We start from the raw sequence: 18,149 nt of genomic DNA on the forward strand, positions 1-18,149 counted from the left end.
CCTATTAAATCACAATGGTCTAGTGCTTCTTTGTGGAGGTAGTTTTTATTGGGGGGGTAATTTTCTGTATTTCTTCCATGAAAACTGAACTATTACTATCTGTTTTGGGGTGAAGTAGGGGGAAAATGTATCTTTTTAGGAAATTATCCCTTTTATTTAGATTTTCAAATTTATTTGGTTGAGTCAGTAGAAGATTGTCTTTTAAACATATCTTCTGTTTCAATGGTTCTTTCTCTTTTGGAGTTTCTTATTTATTTGTGCTTCTCATTCTTTTCTTCCTTGGGTAGTTTTGCTAGTATTTTGTAATCTATTTTATTGATTTTTCTCCAAAGAATTTGCATTTTAAAATGTATTTAGTAATTTTACTCCTTTTAAAATTTCATCTTTGATTCTTTTCTGAATGCTTTCTTTGGTTTACTAGCTTTTTGGGTGGGACCCTTTCTTTTTGGAAGATATTTTTGTTTTCTACCACTCCTAAGTCCCCACTACCCCCTTCTCTTTTCCATGCAGGTGATGTCCGATTCTAGGGTTGACTATGCTGGGTTATGCTGTTTATTTTATCACTTATATGTACATTGAAGTTTGTAGTATTGTCTGACCCCCTAGTTATGGATTATGGAAGGCTTTATTTGCGCTCCCATGGTGAATGTATGGAGAGATTTGGATTCAGGCAGCTGCTGTTGTCTGTGAGAATTCCGAAAGTGCAAGATTGATCCAATAAAATAAAGATGCGAAACAGAAATAGCGACTAAAGGGCAATATTTTCTCTTTTTTTTTGACACAAGTCTTGCTCTGTCACCCAGGCCAGAGTGCAGTGGGGCAATCACGGCAATCGTGCAGCCTTGACCTCCCAGGCTTGAGTGATCGTTCTAACCTCCCAAGTAACTGGGACTACAGGCATGTGCCACCATGCTCGGCTAATTTAAATTTTTGGTAGAGACGGGGCTTTGCTATATTGCTTAGGCTGGTCTTGAACTCCTAGGCTCAATTGATCCTTTTGACTTGGGCTCCCAGAGTGCTGGGATTACAGGCATGAGCCACCGCACCTAGCTGGGGAATATTTTAGGTAGAAGAATCCAAGAAGAGTTTTATAAGAGGTGACATTTGAGTAGAAGCCTGGATAAAGTGAGGGAGTGAACCAGATAACATCTAAAGGAAGAGTGTTCAGGAAGAGGAAACAGCAAGTGCAAAGGCCTTGTGACAGGGTCAGGAATGGTGTATTTAAGGAATAGCCAGGAGGCCAGGGCAGTGGAAACAAAGTTGATGATACAAAGAATGGAATGGTAGAAGATGAGTCAGAGAAGTAGCCAGTGGTCAGACTATGGGATTTAGAGTTTTTCCTAAGGGTAATTGGAAGCCATTGTAAAATGTTAAGTGGGGCAATGGTAGGATTCTCTTTAGGGGACCTCGTAGACTGCACCATGGCGGATGGACTTATGAGGTGAAAGGAGACAGGGAGACCAGTCATGATATTATTAGATGAAATGATGGTGGTCTGGACTGGAGCAGAAGCTGGGGAGGTTATGAGAAGTGGTCAAACTTAGAATATGTTTTGAGAGTTGACTTGATGTGACTTCCTGATTGGTCAGATATGGAGTGTGAAAGAGATTCTTGCAGGATAAATGGTGATGGTGACAACATTTCTGAGATGGAGAGACCTGAGAGAGGAAGAAAATGGTTTATGTGTGTATGAGTGGGGGACAAGAGTTCTTCTTTTGATATGTTAAGACTGAGATGTTGATTAGACTTACAGGTAGAGATGAGGACAGGAAGTTTGAATATTCAATTCTTGACCTCAGGAGAGAGGTTGTAGCTTTGTAGATATACATTAGGGAATCATCACGTATTTAAAATCATGGTACTTGCTAGGATCACTAAAGAGTGAGAGAAAGAAGGTCGCAGGCTGAGTCCTAGGCTCCTCCAGATTTATCTGAGGAAAGGAGGATTATCCAGCAAAGTAAACCAAGGAGGATTGCACAATATGACATGAGAAACATCAGGGAATATGATGTCCCCGGAGCCATGGGAGGGAAGAGTTTCAAGGAGAAGGGTATGTTCTGCCGGGTGAAATGCTACTGCAAAGTTAAGTAAAATGAGCACTGAGAAATGGCCATTGGATTTGGCAACATGGAGGTCATGGGCATGCTATATCAGCCTGGTTTCAGTGGAGACATGGAGACAAAAGCCTGGTTGGAATGGATTCAAAAGAGAGACGAAGGAGAAACATGGAGAGAGACAATTCTTTTTGCGTTTTTCCTTAAAGATATATGCAGACATGGGGTGGACACTAGGGAGGGATATAGGGTCAGGGAACAGAATTTTTAAAGGCAGTTTTGATAGCGTATTTGAAGATTCTTATGAATAATCCAGCAGAGAAAAAACAAATTGATGATGTAGGAGAGTGAAGAAGTGGAGTATACAGGCATAGGTGAAGACGGTAGTTGGAATAAGGAATTTTTCTACCTATTTCTTTTATTGGTGAAATTAGAAGCAAAGTTACCAGTGAAGAGTGGGAAGGATATTGGAGATCTGAAGAGAAAAGTTGTGTAGAAATCATTTTAGATGTGATGAAATGAACTGACAAGGGAAATGAGGGCCTATTTGAAAAGTGAGGGTATAAATTTAAAATGAGCCTTGTTCCCTTGTTTTGTGCAGGCACAAAGGATGTGGAGAATAGGAACTGATCTGGGTAAGGGAATGCGGGGTGAAGGAATTGAGTGCATGTGTGAGACTCTGGAACCAACACTGGGTAAAGAGGGCCATAAGGAAGGCATTTGAACAGTTCACATATAGCCAATGATTTGGACCTCCCAATAGGGTGAAATAATTGGGACACCAGAGGAAGGGAAGAAAACAAAACAAAACAAAAATTAGGTGGTCAAGCCAGGTGTAGTGGCTAATGAGTGTAATCCCAGCCATGGGAGGCTGAGGCTGGAAAATTGCTTGAGGCCAGGAGTTTGAGACCAGCCTGGGCAACACAGTGAGATTGCATCATATATATATATATGTGATATACAGCAATATATGTAATATACATGTAAATTACCCACCCACCCAGGTGGCAGTAGTCTTGTAGTCTAGTGGAAATCTGGAAGTGGAGATTTTGGGAATTATGCAGTTAGTGGCATTGTATAATTAGAGGTCTAGGGTGGGACTACTGAAGTGGGAGGCTGAGGTGGGTGGAGGACAGATTATTGCAAGTGAAGTGGTCCAGGAATAAAACTGCCAAAGTATGGTGTATCAGCCAATTTCAAGTTCCTGTTGCCAGGGAAGATGGCAGAATAGAAGTGGGGCTTGGTGCAGAAATCATCAGCAGATGAGGGTGAATGCCTGAGAGGCTGGGTTATGACTCCTTTGAGGCAAGGTAGCAGGTGTCAGAGCCAATGACTTGTGCTTTGTTCGTAGGTGTGAGGAGGAATCAGTGGTCTGAAAGCAGCAGTGAGGAGAACAAGTAAATGAGATGAGGCATTTAAAACTCTTCCTGCATGTAATAAGCATTCTATAAATGGTAGATGAAACCTAGTACTAAGTGTTTGATGAATAAATGATCTTGAAAATGTAGTGCTATGTTCAAAGTGGGCTCATAAAATGCGAATGTGTTCAACAGCGTCCCACACAAAAAAACAAAACAGAAAGCTCTTCCTTTGCCAACCTGAATGGGGATTCTGACCTGCTGTGACTGGATGTCAGATTGAGTCAGATTTGTCCTACTGACTCTACAGAACTCTGGTGGATAATAATCTTAGTCTGGCTGTCTATGTGATGCTGGCTTCTTCGTGTCCATTAGATAAATTATACAGTGCAAATATAGTACAAGCTACAAAATGATCAGATCTAAGAAGTTTAACATGGTGCTTAAAAAAATGTTAACAGCGGCCAGGCGCGGTGGCTCAAGCCTGTAATCCCAGCACTTTGGGAGGCCGAGACGGGCGGATCACGAGGTCAGGAGATCGAGACCATCCTGGCTAACATGGTGAAACCCCGTCTCTACTAAAAAATACAAAAACGAGCCGGGCGAGGTGGCGGGCGCCTGTAGTCCCAGCTACTCGGGAGGCTGAGGCAGGAGAATGGCATAAACCCAGGAGGCAGAGCTTGCGGTGAGCTGAGATCCGGCCACTGCACTCCAGCCTGGGCGACAGAGCGAGACTCCGTCTCAAAAAAAAAAAAAAAAAAAAAAAATGTTAACAGCTGTTTGAGGGATCCAGTAGCATGAGTGATTAAAGTTAACGGGCTTCCCACTGTCAAAACTCCAGGAATGCTTGGAAAAATGAGAGGTAGTGTTAGGTGTAAAGTCAAATAAATGGTAAAATCTTTGTGGAGGGCTTTGCTGTGTCCTCTTGCTCATTTCAGATGATTCGAACAGTGTGTTCTCCAAGGAAGTCAAATTAATAAGCTTGTTCTGCATGGCTAATGGCGTGGGTCCAAAGGCTCTGAGGTATAACTTACATATTTTTACAGATTCCTGGATGGAAGAAAGGCTAGGAAGTTAGGACTTGAAAAATGGAAGTTGATTGATATTTAGGTTTTCTTTTAATTTATCCTAGGTAAGAATCTATTGTCTCTGAGGACTGATTTTAGAAATAGTACTTCAGAGAAAATAATTGGAACATCTAATTTGCCTATCAATAAAATTAGAAGAAGGAATTAGGGATCCCCTATATTAATGCTTCATGAGAGATCAGGTGGTAATTACTTCATATTGAAAGAGAAAGCTATCTGGAAACAAAGTAAATAAGAGTAGAGCATGTTTACATGCAGTTCATTTGCTCAGGAATATTAAGCTCCAGAGTTTTGTTTTTTTCATAATACGACATTCTTACTGGTTTTAAAAAATTGTAATATTAATCTATGCCCGTCCTTGGGAAAATTTAATACTGTAGAAGTATGTGAAATAAAATATAAAAGTTCTCTTTTGAGTCATACTCCTCCACACCACCCCGCTCCAACCCCCCCCCCCAACTTGCTATTCCCCTCTGTAGATATTACAATTGACAGTTTGGTGTATGTCTTTCCTAACTTATATCTGCCTTACTCTTTTAAACAACTGCATAGTTTTAAATATAATACCATGACTGTACCATGATTTAAGTAATTAGTTCTGATGGACATTGGAGTTGTTTGCTCTACAAATAATGCTGTAACAGGCATTCATTTACTTATGCCTTTGAATCCTTGTGCAGTGTGTAAACTTCAAGAGCTGAAGCTGCAGACTTTCAGAGTAAGAACATTTGAAAGTTTGATAGATGGTGCTACATTTTCCCCCCTAGTCTATGAGAAAGCCTGTTTGTTCTAGCCAACAATGGGTAATGTCAGCCTTTTAAATTCAACCAACAATTGAATATCATTGTTTCAATCTGCATTTTTTTTGTTTTTTAGACTGAGTCTCACTCTGTTACCCAGGCTGGAATACAGTGGTGTGATCTCGACTCACTGCAACCTCCACCTTCTGGGTTCAAGTGATTCTCCTGCCTGACCCTCCCTAGTAGCTGGGACTACAGGCACCTGCCACCATGCATGGCTAATTTTTATATTTTTGGTAGAGATGGGGTTTTGCCATGTTGGCCAGGCTGGTCTCGAACTCCTGACCTCAGGTAATCTGCCTGCCTCGGCCTCCCATAAATCTGCATTTCTTTAAACACTAGCATTGTTGAGCATCTTTTCATGTTTATTGGTAATTTCTCCTTCTACACATAGTCTATATCCTGTAATCATTTTAATACTGATTTTTTTCTTGATTCATAATAGTTCATTGAATATGGGGTAGGTATAATGTGTGTCACATATGTTATGAATGAATTCACCTACTTTCTCTTAATTTCCTACTTCATTCATGGTTTGTTTTGTCATTTTCTCTGTGGTTTAAAGGGGACTTAAGGCTTATTCCAGTTCAGTGACTTGAGGCTAATTCTAGACTCCCAAGTAACATTTTCTTTGAGAGGCCTCTGGTCCCCTGACCATAGCTATTCCAACTAGGTCCACCAGTAATGATCTCTCCTGGCATGTTCTCAGGGGTAATACGAGTTGCTGGTGCTTGTTTACAACACTATTAGATTATTGTATCATATACAGATAATGCATTTTAGTAGCAAGGGCATGGATTTGGATTCAGAAGTTCTTGGTTTGGGTACTTTCCTGTGTGTACTAATTGTGTCATTTTTGGAAATTTTACTTCTGAAACAAGGGTTATACCTGTCACATCTCATAGGACTGTTGTGACAGTCACATGATATAATGAGAGTAAAATAGTATAAGCTATAAAGCTGTACACATTTTTATTAGTTTCATGAGTGTTTTATTTGGGGGGTGGGGGCGCTGTTTGTGGAAGACCACAGGAAGTTGCAGAAGTGTGATGCTCTCCTCCCTCACACCTCCCTGTGCCTGTAGCACTGACTCCCCCAGCCTTGTTAATTCTGCTTCTTAATGGACTTTGAATGGTTCTTTTTCCCCCCAATTCCCACTACCATGATCACAGTCCAAATCAGAGTCAGATTAAAGATGAGTCAGCTGCCTGTCCCAGGGTGCTGTGTGATATGGGAGGAACTGAAATGACTAGAAATATAAGATGTAGAAGTGGCACCCCTCCCTTGCAATGGCAGGGCTGCTCTGAGCTATAGCATAGGTTGTGCATGGTGTTAGTTGGGGTGTGCACACCCTGCCTGAAGGGTACATGCCCGTCAGATGGTCCCTAGACCTCCGTCTAAGGGGAACAAGGTCTGCTGAGTAGCATGGTTTGTTTTTTTGATCAGGTTATTATTTTAGGGCCAAAACAGAATTATCTAGGGCAGGGGAGGAGAGGCTGGAGTTGATGCCCAAGGACTTCCTTGCCTCACTTTCCTCTAGCAGCTTCAGGTATGTCTAAATCAATGTTGAGGAGATATTTAATGGTTACTGGTTGAGCAGGGCCCAAATTATGAGCCTACATATCTCAGTATTGCCCTGGTCTCAGTCACTCCTTGTGTGTCTGGGTTTCTCGAATTGCTCTCTGAGCCTCCCTCTTGCCCTCCAGACTGTCCCCCAAGCCACAGCCAGGCTAACCTTTACAAAAGGCCAGCCTCATCAGGTTACCTCCTTGCTTAAAAGCCTTCAGTGGATTTTTGTTGCTCTCAGGATAGAAACCAAGATCCCTAGCATGGCCTAAGAGGCCTATGTCATTGGCCCTGCCTCCCCTCCCTGGGCATTGTCAAAGTACTCTGGCAGTGCTGGTCATGCCTTGTGGCCGGCTCTGCCCCTGCTTTTCCCTGGCTGATGGTTGCTCAGCCTCAGAGCTCAGATTATCAGCCACCTCCACTGAGAAGCCTTCTCTGACAGCCAAGCCTGTGCCAGGTCCTCTGTCATTTGCTTTCTCTTTATATCCTGCTGTGCCTTTCCATGGTACTTAGGGCAAATATTATGAAATGCTTTGTTGTCTCATTTGTTGTTTTGTGTCCATCACCCCTGCTTAATGAAGACAGGCATTCTGTCTGTCACACTCATTATTGTATTCTTAGCACCTAGAAATACTTCTCATACACAGCAGATACCATTTATTTGCTGAAAGACAGAACATATGAATAACTGTGGCACTTAGGGAGATTTGAATGTGACCAGGCCCTTCTCCCTGCTGGAAGTTGCATGTTCACCAGGGGAGTAGGCCTTTGTAAAGAGGAAGAGTCTTTTTGCCAGGGAGGACGTTAAGACCAGAAGCTCGTAAACATACTGAGGCTAGTAATGGTCCCAGCTGTCCCTAAAGCTGCCCTTTTAGGATTTCTTTTCCTTCCTGAGGCCCTAACATCTTGTACTGGTGGTTCTTCTGCCTGTTTTTATTTGTTTCTTTGTCTTCAACCTGATTTGATGAATGTAAGAGAATTGAAGCTGGACATCAGGAAATCTCCAATACTACTGCTATTGTTCCCTGGGAACTGAGAAGAATTTAAATTCCTGAACTCTGACCTTAGGGGCACAGTATGGCTACCCCTAGAGCTGGGGGATTTTAAGATAAACTGTATTACAATTACATTACACTTTTCTCCCCTGTTAGATCCAAGAATTAAATCTTCAAGTCTTCTGAGTTTTCAATTGGAAAACTTGTACAAAATCAGTTTTATTGCCTTTGGGTAAATACAGCAGGTTAAAACACAAATTGCTTCTTCCTGGACCTCTACCAGAATTCCTCTACTACATATAGTGGGGGCGGTAAATACCAGGGAAAGGGAAGAAAGCAGGTGAAATGCACAGGATTTAAGAATCTAGCTATGCTTTAGGATCAGAAATTCTTAGGTAGTGCTGTGTGGATATTCTATCGATGCTTACAGCTACTTGAGTGAGTAAAAGGAATGATGTTTATTTTGTCTTACCATTGTACAATCATTTCTTTTTGTCTTGTCTCAGAAGTTTAAAAAATTTAATTTTATTATTTTTAAAGACTTTTGAAAAAGTCTTGTTAAGTTTTAGAGTGAGGGTGAAACACAGAATTAAGTATTTTCCAGTCATCAGTTTAAACCTTTTTCATATCAAAAGTCATCTGGGCATTGCTTTGCCAGGGGCCTTCAGATTCTATTTTTTTCCTAATGCTCTTTGTGTATCTTTTTTCTCTCTGATCTAACTTGCCTGCTCTGTTGTTCTGCAAAGAAAATGCAATTTCCTGTTCATTGTGTCTTTTGATCTAACAGATTCTGCAAGTTTAGGAGACAGAGGTTGAGGAAATGTGGCTTCTGCTTGATAGTGCTGTCCCCAGAAACATTCTTATTAAATTACTATTGAATGAGGCAGTCAAACATCTTTCATCCTGGGAATATTAAAGTGTGTAGGGAGTTCTTTAAAACGTTAAGAGGACAAATGCTTGTTTTTATGGTAGAAGACCACATTCACTTTCCTTATTGACTCTCAGGTTAAGAATACATGCATTTTTATTAGCTGTGCTTTGTATCCTCAGCTTACTGAATAGGAAAAGCAAGTGGGTTGGCCCTGCATGATACAGCATTGATACAAAATTGTTTCACTCTCTGAGAAGAGAGTTGGAAATCAAAAAGGAAGGTGGTGGTTAATTTTGTGCAGCTGCAACAAGTCTAGGTTCTCTATCAGTATTTGTTCTGGTGATGCATTTTATTTGTTAGATAGGAGTCACTAAGGCTAGCTGTGTCCAAGGGGTGGGGAATTGGACTTCATCTCCCAGTGAAAGGAGTGTCCAAGAATTTGTGGATATATTTTAAAACAACCACAGGTATGTATTGTAATGTCCCCTGTGCTTCACTGCTTTATTTAGCTATTTTATCCAAACCCAGACCAGCAAAATAGAGTCAGAGTGTCAGGAGCATGATATGTTTATGGGTTTATCTTTTCAGAGCATAGAGAGTGTGAGCTCGGGGCAGGAGGCGGGTTGTGTGGGAAATAAGATGACTAGTTAGGGAGGGAGTGTGCCAGGGAGGGCTTCATAGACCAGGCAAAGGAGTTTCAGTTCTCTGCTTTAGGCCTGTGTTTTCCAAATGGTGGTGACTTTACCCTGTAGGTCATTTGGAGAAGTGTCAGGATAAAAAGAAGGTTATTCCTTGAAAGCCAGTTTTACTCAAGGACTTTGGGGAACTCTCATTATGGAGTTGAATGTGTAATTTCACATACTTTTAAAGATAAAACAAGAGTCTACGAAGGATTTGAGTGTGGGATGAGGAGGCTGGAGTTGCACATTATGGTCGGCAGTGCTGAGAAAGGGTGGGGTGTGGCAGAACCGTGACACTAGCTGGTCACTATTCAGGATGTCATTTCAGAGGTTACAGTGACAGCTAAGGTGAGTGCTGAAGGACTGAACAGTGAGGACAGAGGGGGTGATGTTCAGGAAGGAGAAGGGGAGGCTTGGACCAGTGGGTGGTTGATGTCATCCAGGCATGAGCCTGAAGCAAAGAGAGTTTCATATGTAGGTGGGTGTATAACCATTTCTTTTTGTTTATTTGTATCCTAATGTGTTCACATCTGGGGCCTTGTTGACCCTAGAGGAACTGCCCCTCCCAGGGTTAGCTGATTTCTAGAGATTGTAAACAGCTCTCCAGAAACACACCTTTCACATGTAAACCCACCAATCCACAGCCCATACCCTCACCATGTCCTTTATCAGTCTCTCAAACCTGGGCCACTACCCACCTGCCTAATCATCCAGGGCCAGATACCAGACATCTAAGTATAACACCTTTCCCCCCAGATCCTGCCAAAATTATTCAAACTAGTCAATCCCAAGTCTGCTTAACCTGCCTCGCTCATTCCTTGCTTTGGAAAACAATGAAAATATTTGCCTGCATTTTGCCCTTATCCCATTCCCTTTACCTCCTGCCTGGCCATGGTGGTTCTCTGTGAGGCCACCTGCTCTTCATATTGTCTTGCCATACCTCCTGTTTCTAGGGAACTGTGAGTTTAAAAACTTCTCCCAGCACTTTGGGAGGCTGAGGCAGGAGGACTGGAGTTCAAGACCCGCCTGGGCAACATAGTGAGACCTGGTCATTACTGAAAAAAAAAAGAAAAAAAGCTGGGCATGGTGGCATGTGCCTGTAGTCCTAACTACTTGGGAGGCTGAGGTGGAAGAATCAATTGCTCGAGCCTTGGAGGTCGAGGCTGCAGTAAGCTGTGATTGTGCCACTGCATTCTAGCCTAGGCAACAGCGCAAGACTCTGTCGCAAACAAAAACCAAAAAGCAACAAATAACTCCTTCCTTCATGACTAGTGATTTCTGTGACTATGTGTCTTATACTAGGAGTAAAACAAATCCCAGGTACCTATAAAAAGGTGAGGCTATGCCAGGATCAGTGGTGCTTGCCTGTATTCCCAGCTACTTAGGAGGTTAAGGCAGGAGGATTGATTAAGACTGGGAGTTTGAGACTGTAGTGTGCCATGATTGTGCCTGTGAATGGCCACAGTGCTCGAGCCTGGGCAACATAGTGAAACTCCATTTCTTTAAAAAACAAAAAAAGTGAGGGTCATGGAGAATTTGGTTTTAGACATACTGAGTTCAGAATATCTTGGGGGTACTGGGATATTAGGCTGGAGATATCTAGGGGCAATTGGACATCAGGATTTTGGGCTTTAGGGAAAATATCTCAATATTCCCTCTCTATTCTGTCTCGTAGGATTGTGTGAGTTGAGATCATGTATGAGAAGGGGCTTTGAAAATTAGGAAGTACCATGTAAGTGAAGTAGCTATATCTCACCAAGAATAAGTAAAAAAGAAATGTTGCTGTAACCCCTTGATGCCAATCTTTATTCAGACAGAAACATTTATAGGAGTTCTACTGACTGAATGTCCCTGCCGCTACAATGGCTTAGATTTGATTTTTTAAAAAGGAGCCTGTTCTTACCAAAAGAAGAGGAGAATATCAGAAAGTTAATATTTTTCACTTGTTGATATTCAGAGAGAGTAATTGTAAGTATAAACATGACTCAGCATAAAAACAAGATTTGAATTTCCTTTCTTGGAAATTCTTATCCTTCTCCTTCAAAAAATTGTTTCTTTAATTGTATACTTTTTGGAATTAGTACTTTTATTTTTATTTTATTTATTTATTTATTTTTAGGTGGAGCCTCTCACCTTTTAATTGAATCAGCCCCCTTTTGAAATAGCTTTCACAGAAACCCACTTACGAACTTGTACTTATTTCACATTAACCAAAGTTGAGTCACACGACTCATGCAAAGGATGTGGGAAGTGTTTTTAAGCTGGACATACACGTTGCATGTTTTCTAGGTGTAAGGAGCAGTGTCTTCCCTAGGTAAAAATAAAACCTCATGTTCTTTTGCTTCTCACGTAGATCGATTGTGGACTACTAAGCCTACCTTTCTTATCAATAACACACAACACCTGCAAATGTCAGTTTCTGATTGCATGCCCATTATTTATATTTCTATTTAAAATTTTTTTTCACTCTTCTCTATTTTGTTTCAGAAAATACAGTTATTTCTCATTTAAAGTGTGTGATTTATTTATTTATTTATATTTTTTATTTTTTTGAGGTGGAGTCTCACTCTGTTGCCCAGGCTGGAGTGCAGTGGCATGATCTCAGCTCACTGCAAGCTCCACCTCTCGGGTTCATGCCATTCTTCACCTCCCGGATTCACACCGTTCTCCCCGCCCCCCAGTAGCTGGGACTACAGGTGCCCGCCACCACGCCTGGCTAATTTTGTTTTTGTATTTTTAGTAGAGATGGGGTTTCACTGTGTTAGCCAGGATGATCTCCATCTCCTGACCCCATGATCGGCCTGCCTCAGCCTCCCAAAGTGCTGGGATTACAGGTGTGAGCCACCGTGCCCAGCCAATTTATTTTTTTAATTAATTTTTATTTTTTTATTTTAAAAAATTTCTTTTTTGGTCAGGCACAGTGGCTCATGCCTGTAATCCCAGCACTTTGGGAGGCCGAGGCAGGAGGATCTCTTGAGGTCAAGAGTTCGAGACCAGCCTGGCCAACATGACGAAACCTCCTCTCTACTAAAAATACAAAAATTACCTAGGCGTGATAGTGCATGCCTGTAATTCCAGCTACCAGGGAGGCTGAGGCAGGAGAATTGCTTGAATCAAGGGGGTGGAGGTTGCAGTGAGCTGAGATCATGCCACTGCACTCTGGGATGACAGAGTAAGACTGTCTCAAAATAAATAAATAAATAAATAAATAATTTTTATAAAAGTTATTTTTTATTTCAATAGGTTTTTGGGGGAACATATGTTGTTTGGTTACATGAATAAGTTCTTCGGTGGTGATTTCTGAGATTTTGGTGCACCCATCACCCAAGCATTGTATACTGTACCAGTGTGTAGTCTTTTATACCTCATCCTCCTCCCACCCTTTCCCCTGAGTCCCCAGAGTCCATCGTGTCATTCTTAATGCCTTTGCGTCCTCATAGCTTAGCTCCCACTTATGAGTGAGAAGAAATGATGTTTTGTTTTTCCATTCCTGAGTTACTTCACTTAGAATAACAGTCTCCAATTTTATCCAGGTTGCTGTGAATGCCATTGTTTCATTCCTTATGATGACATGCCCATTATTTCTAGGAAAACACACAATAAGATAAAACTAGAACGAATATTTCCCTGGATGAGATGATTTCTAGAATCTCATGAGACCCATTTTTTTTTTTCAGGAGAATAAAGAGAGCGTTAGATCAGTGATTCTCAAACCATAATCCCATAAAATGAACTTTTGTGAGCTAAAGTAATGTTAGATAGTTAACCTTTGAATAATGGAGGTTCCCTGAATCTCCACAATACAAATTGTATAAAAACTGATGTTAGTAGATAGATATTCTCAGGCATTTTTCTTAAACTTTTGGTATCTGTTTCCACTTGAATATAGACGGTTGACAAAGGAAGCCAACAATATTATTAGGGAAAACTGAAAAAGCATATCGTAATTGACTGATTGCTTTATTAATATTTTGGCCAGTTGTCTGCCATGTAATTGTCATTGGTATGTATGGTAGCATTAAATATATAAATATTCCTGGAGGAGGCTGGTTTGTATCTCACCCAGGAGATTGCTGCGTGCTGCTGTTGCTCTGCCTCCTGATGCATTGATAGTCTGTCCTGACTTCTGTGGGTTCTTGTGATCCTTAATTGGGAAATGCACTTGACCTCTGTGTCATTTGACTTTCTGTTGAATGTCATTTGACATAGAAAGTCTTGAGGATGCCATTTATTTGTACATTTGTCTCTTTTTAAATTGGCTCCCAGGAGAGAGTTTAGATACTGATACAAGAATGGTGTATTATTCAGGGTCCTCCAGAGAAACAGAATCGATTGGAGATATCTGGTCATTTCTTTACAATACATTTCTTACACATATATACACATGCAGTCATACTCTACATAACAGTGTTTCAGTCAGTGATGGACTGCATATATGACAGTGGTCCCGTAAGATTTTTATAGAGCTGAAAAATTCCAATGGCCTAATATTTACTCTACTTCTTAATGTTATTTTAGAGTATACTCCCTCTATTTATTAAAAAAAAAACCAACTGGTAACTGTAAAACAGCCTCAGGCAGATCCTTCAGGAGGTATTCAGAAGAAGGCATTGTTATCACAGGAGATGACAGCTCCATGCATGTTACTGCCCCTGAAGACCTTCCAGTGGGACAAGATGTGGAGGTGGAAAACAGTGATATTGATGATCCTGGCACTGTGTAGGCCTAGGCTAATATGTGTGTTTGTGTCTTAGTTTTTAACAAAAATGTTTTAAAAAATTTTTAATGGAAACAAGCTTATAGGACAAAGATATAAAACTATCTTAGAGCAAAAATATAAAATATTTTTGAGCAGCTGTACAATGTGTGTTTTAAACTGTGTTATTATAAGAGTTAAAAAATTTTAAGTTTATGAAGTAAAAAGTTACATTAAGCTAAAGTTAATTTAGTGAAGAAAGAAAAATATTTTAAAATAAGTTTAGTGTAACCAGGCATGGTCACTCACACCTGTCATCCCAGCGCTTTGGGAGGCTGAGGCAGGCGGATCACAAGGTCAGGAGTTCGAGACCAGCCTGACCAACATGGTGAAACCCCGTCTCTACTAAAAATACAAAAATTAGCCGGGGATGATTGTGCGTGCCTGTAATCCCAGCTACTCAGGAGGCTGAGGCAGGAGAATTGCTTGAACCCTGGAGGCGGAGGTTGCAGTGAGCCAAGATGGCACCATTGCACTCCAGCCTAGGCGACAGAGTGAGACATCGTCTCAAAAAAAAAAAAAAAAATTTAGTGTAGCCTAAATACACAATGTTTATGAAGTCCATCATAGTGTACAGTAGTGTTCTAAGCCTTCACATTCACTCATCACTCACTCACTGACTCACCCAGAGAAACTTCCAGTCCTGCAAGCGGCACTCATGCATGTGCCTCATACAAATGTACCAATTTGTATCTTTTTTACTGCATTTTAATGTACCTTTTGTATGTTTAGGTATACAAATGCCATTGTGTTACAGTTGTCTATAGTATTTAGTTCAGTAACATGCTGTACTGGCTTGTAGCCAAGGAGCAGTAAGCTATACATATAGCCTAGGTGTGGAGCAGGCTATACCATCTAGGTTTGTGTACATACACTCTATGATGTTCATACAAGGATGAAATCACATAACACCACATTCCTCAGGATATATCGTTGTTGTTAAGTGATGTATGACTGTATGTCTGCCTGTGTGTGTGTGTATAATCTGTACATATACATATGAGATAAAAATGAGATTTATATATAACCAATCCTCTGTGTCCATGGGTTCCACATCCATGGATTCAGCCAACTGTGGATTGAAAATACTTTAAACAATTGCATATATATTATACATATACAGATTTTTTTCTTGTCATTATTCCCTAAACAATACAGTACAACAACTATTTACATTAGGTTTTATAAGTGACCTTGAGATAATTTAAAATATATGGGAGGGATGGCATTGGGAGTTATACCTGATGTAAATGACAAGTTGATGGGTGCTGACGAGTTGATGGGTGCAGCACACCAACATGGCACAAGTATACATATGTAATAAACCTGCACGTTGTGCACATATAAAGAAAAAAAAATATAATATATATATATATATGGGAGGCTGGTACATAGGTTATATGTAAATACTATATCATTTTATATCAGGGCCTTGAGAATGCACAAAGATTATCCTCAGGAGGTCCTGGAAACAATCATCCATGGATACTGTGGGATGACTTTATATATATATATATATAATATATATATATAAATCTCTCTCTCTCTCTCTATATATATTTATATATATATAAATATATATTTGTGCTCTCTCTCTCTCTCTCTATATATATATATATATATATATAGAGAGAGAGAGAGAGAGAGAAAGAGATTTAAAGAATTGGCTCACACAATTGTAGAGGCTGAAAAGTCCCATCCTCTGCCATCTGCAAGCTGGAGCCCCAGGAAAGCTGGTGGTAAATTCCAGTCCAAGCCTGAAGGCCTGAAAACCAGGCACATCAGTGGTGTAAATCCCAGTCCAAGGGTGGGAGAATGCCGATGTTTCAGCTCAAGCATTGAGGCAGAGAGGGCCAGTTCAACCTTCCTCTGCCTTTTTGTTCTATTTGGGCCCTCCACAGATGGGATGATGCCATACACACTGGAGAGCGCGATCTGCTTTCTCTACCAATTCAAATGCTAACCTCTTTTGGAACTACCCTCACAGACACACCCACAAATAATGTTTAATTTAGGTATCTCGGCATCCTGTGGCCCAGTCAAGTTGACCCATAAAATTAACAATCACAAGTGGAGCCCCTTAAACTTCTTTCAAGGAAGGTGATGGTGGAGACAGTGCAGGAGAGCCTGCAATTTATCCTGAGTGGGGTTTGCTTTCTACTTTCATTGTACTAAAGAATGTAGTGATTTTTAATTTAAAGTAACATCTGGGCCTTGGGAAGTAGTTCAGAATGTGGATGCTGAAATCTTACTCTACCACTTACAGGCTGTGTGACCTTGGGGAAGTTACTTAGCTTATTTATGCCTTGGTAGCTTCTGTTATAATATAGGGATCATAATAGCACATACCTCATAGGGTTGTTTTGATTATTAAATGACTCCAAGCATGCAAGGCACTGTGAATACTACATTGTTAGTACCTACTAAATGCTAGGCAGATTTAGCTATTCTTTTTTTTATTATTGTATTAATGCCTTCACTATTCTTACAACTGGGAAAAATTACTCTTGATCCATTTTTTAGTATGCCAACCTTCTGCAGCTGGTGAATCTTAGCATTAGTGGTCTTATTTAGGTTTTTGACTGATTAAACAGGATTACTTTCTGACCTAGTGTTTAATAACTTCGCTGCTAGAAAAACCTTTGGGTTTTTTTTGAGGCTTTAGAATAAGTTTTCAACTGACAGGACCCAGGTGCCCTAAACTTGAGATTTTAAAAAATTAAAAAAAGTTAAAAAAAATTATTTTTTAAAATTTATTTAGGTACATTACAGTTGTACGTATTTATGTGATATTTTGAGACAGGCATACAATGTGTAATGATCAAATTAGGGTACTTGGATATTCGTCACCTTAAACATAAGTCATTTCTTTGTGTTAGGAACATTCCAGTTCTACTAATTTTCAGATGATTTCTTCTTGCTTGTTAACATCCTTTTCTTGCAGATTGAAGGACTCCCTGTAATATTTCTTGTATGACAGGTCTGGTGTTGATAAAATTCCTCAGCTTTTGCTAATCTTGAGTTTTGATGAGGACCTCTCTCCTATCCCCCATATTTTGACCACAAAGTAGATCAAACACAGTTAAGGAATATTCGGGCTTATCATACAGAGAGAAATATGAGGTAGTATAACATTTATGACCACTTAAGTCTAAGATGAAAATCTATAAAGACAAGTTATAGGAAAACTTGAATTCTCAAGATTTTTAATTTAAAAAAATGGTAAATACTAGGGCCAGTGAAACCATCTTAAAAGGAGTTTGTTTTTGTGCTTTTTCTTTTTTCGTTGAAAGTCAGTTTTAAACATGTATTCCAGGTGACATGGAAGCTATAGGGCTCAAGTAATTGTAGAAAGCTAAATTCTTGCTTATTGCAGAGCCATGACAGTCACCATTTCAGTACCTAATTTGCACTTTACCTCTCTTTAGCTAGCTTAATATTCAGTTATAATCAGAAGTGTAGCGAGTCCCAAACCTTAAAGGATTTAGAAGAATTCTGTGAAATTAGCAAAATATCTTGCTACCACAAATGTTATGTTATGAATTCGTTTGTTGAAATTTGCTTTGACAGGCTTAGGAAAGGATCTACAACATTAAGGAAGCAATGTTGGATACCATGCTAACAGAGTAGTAGACTGATATTCTCCCTGGGCAGTTGTGAAATATGGCACTATTAAATATTGGAAACTCTCTGGTGACTTAACTTCTAGTCCTAATATACATTATATAATCATGGAGGTTTTGGGCCAATAATCTAATAATTCGTTGATGCTGGGTGACAAAGAATGAGTTTTCATGTAATGGTTAAAGATGTTACATGAAATATTCCCTTTTGAAGAGAAATAGCCTGTGTGTTTAAATTATGCTAGTAGGCAGCATTACATGTGAGCAGCAGATACTTCCCTGGGACCATAGGCTGTTAAACGACCACGAAAGCCTCCTAATTGCAATCTTCCTCCATTCTAACCCATTCTCTACTTTC

At 40.1% G+C, this 18,149-nt stretch overlaps 1 protein-coding gene across 1 annotated transcript in view; it reads left to right on the forward strand.

The window, feature by feature from the left end:
- The window catches only part of PLCH1 (phospholipase C eta 1), a 277,981-nt gene that overhangs the window by 90,450 nt on the left and 169,382 nt on the right, over positions 1 to 18,149 (forward strand). The gene's annotated exons all lie outside the window — the stretch shown is intronic.

This window comes from Trachypithecus francoisi, unplaced genomic scaffold (assembly GCF_009764315.1).
Source record: "Trachypithecus francoisi isolate TF-2019V2 unplaced genomic scaffold, Tfra_2.0 Lachesis_group0, whole genome shotgun sequence".
Lineage (NCBI taxonomy): Eukaryota > Metazoa > Chordata > Mammalia > Primates > Cercopithecidae > Trachypithecus > Trachypithecus francoisi.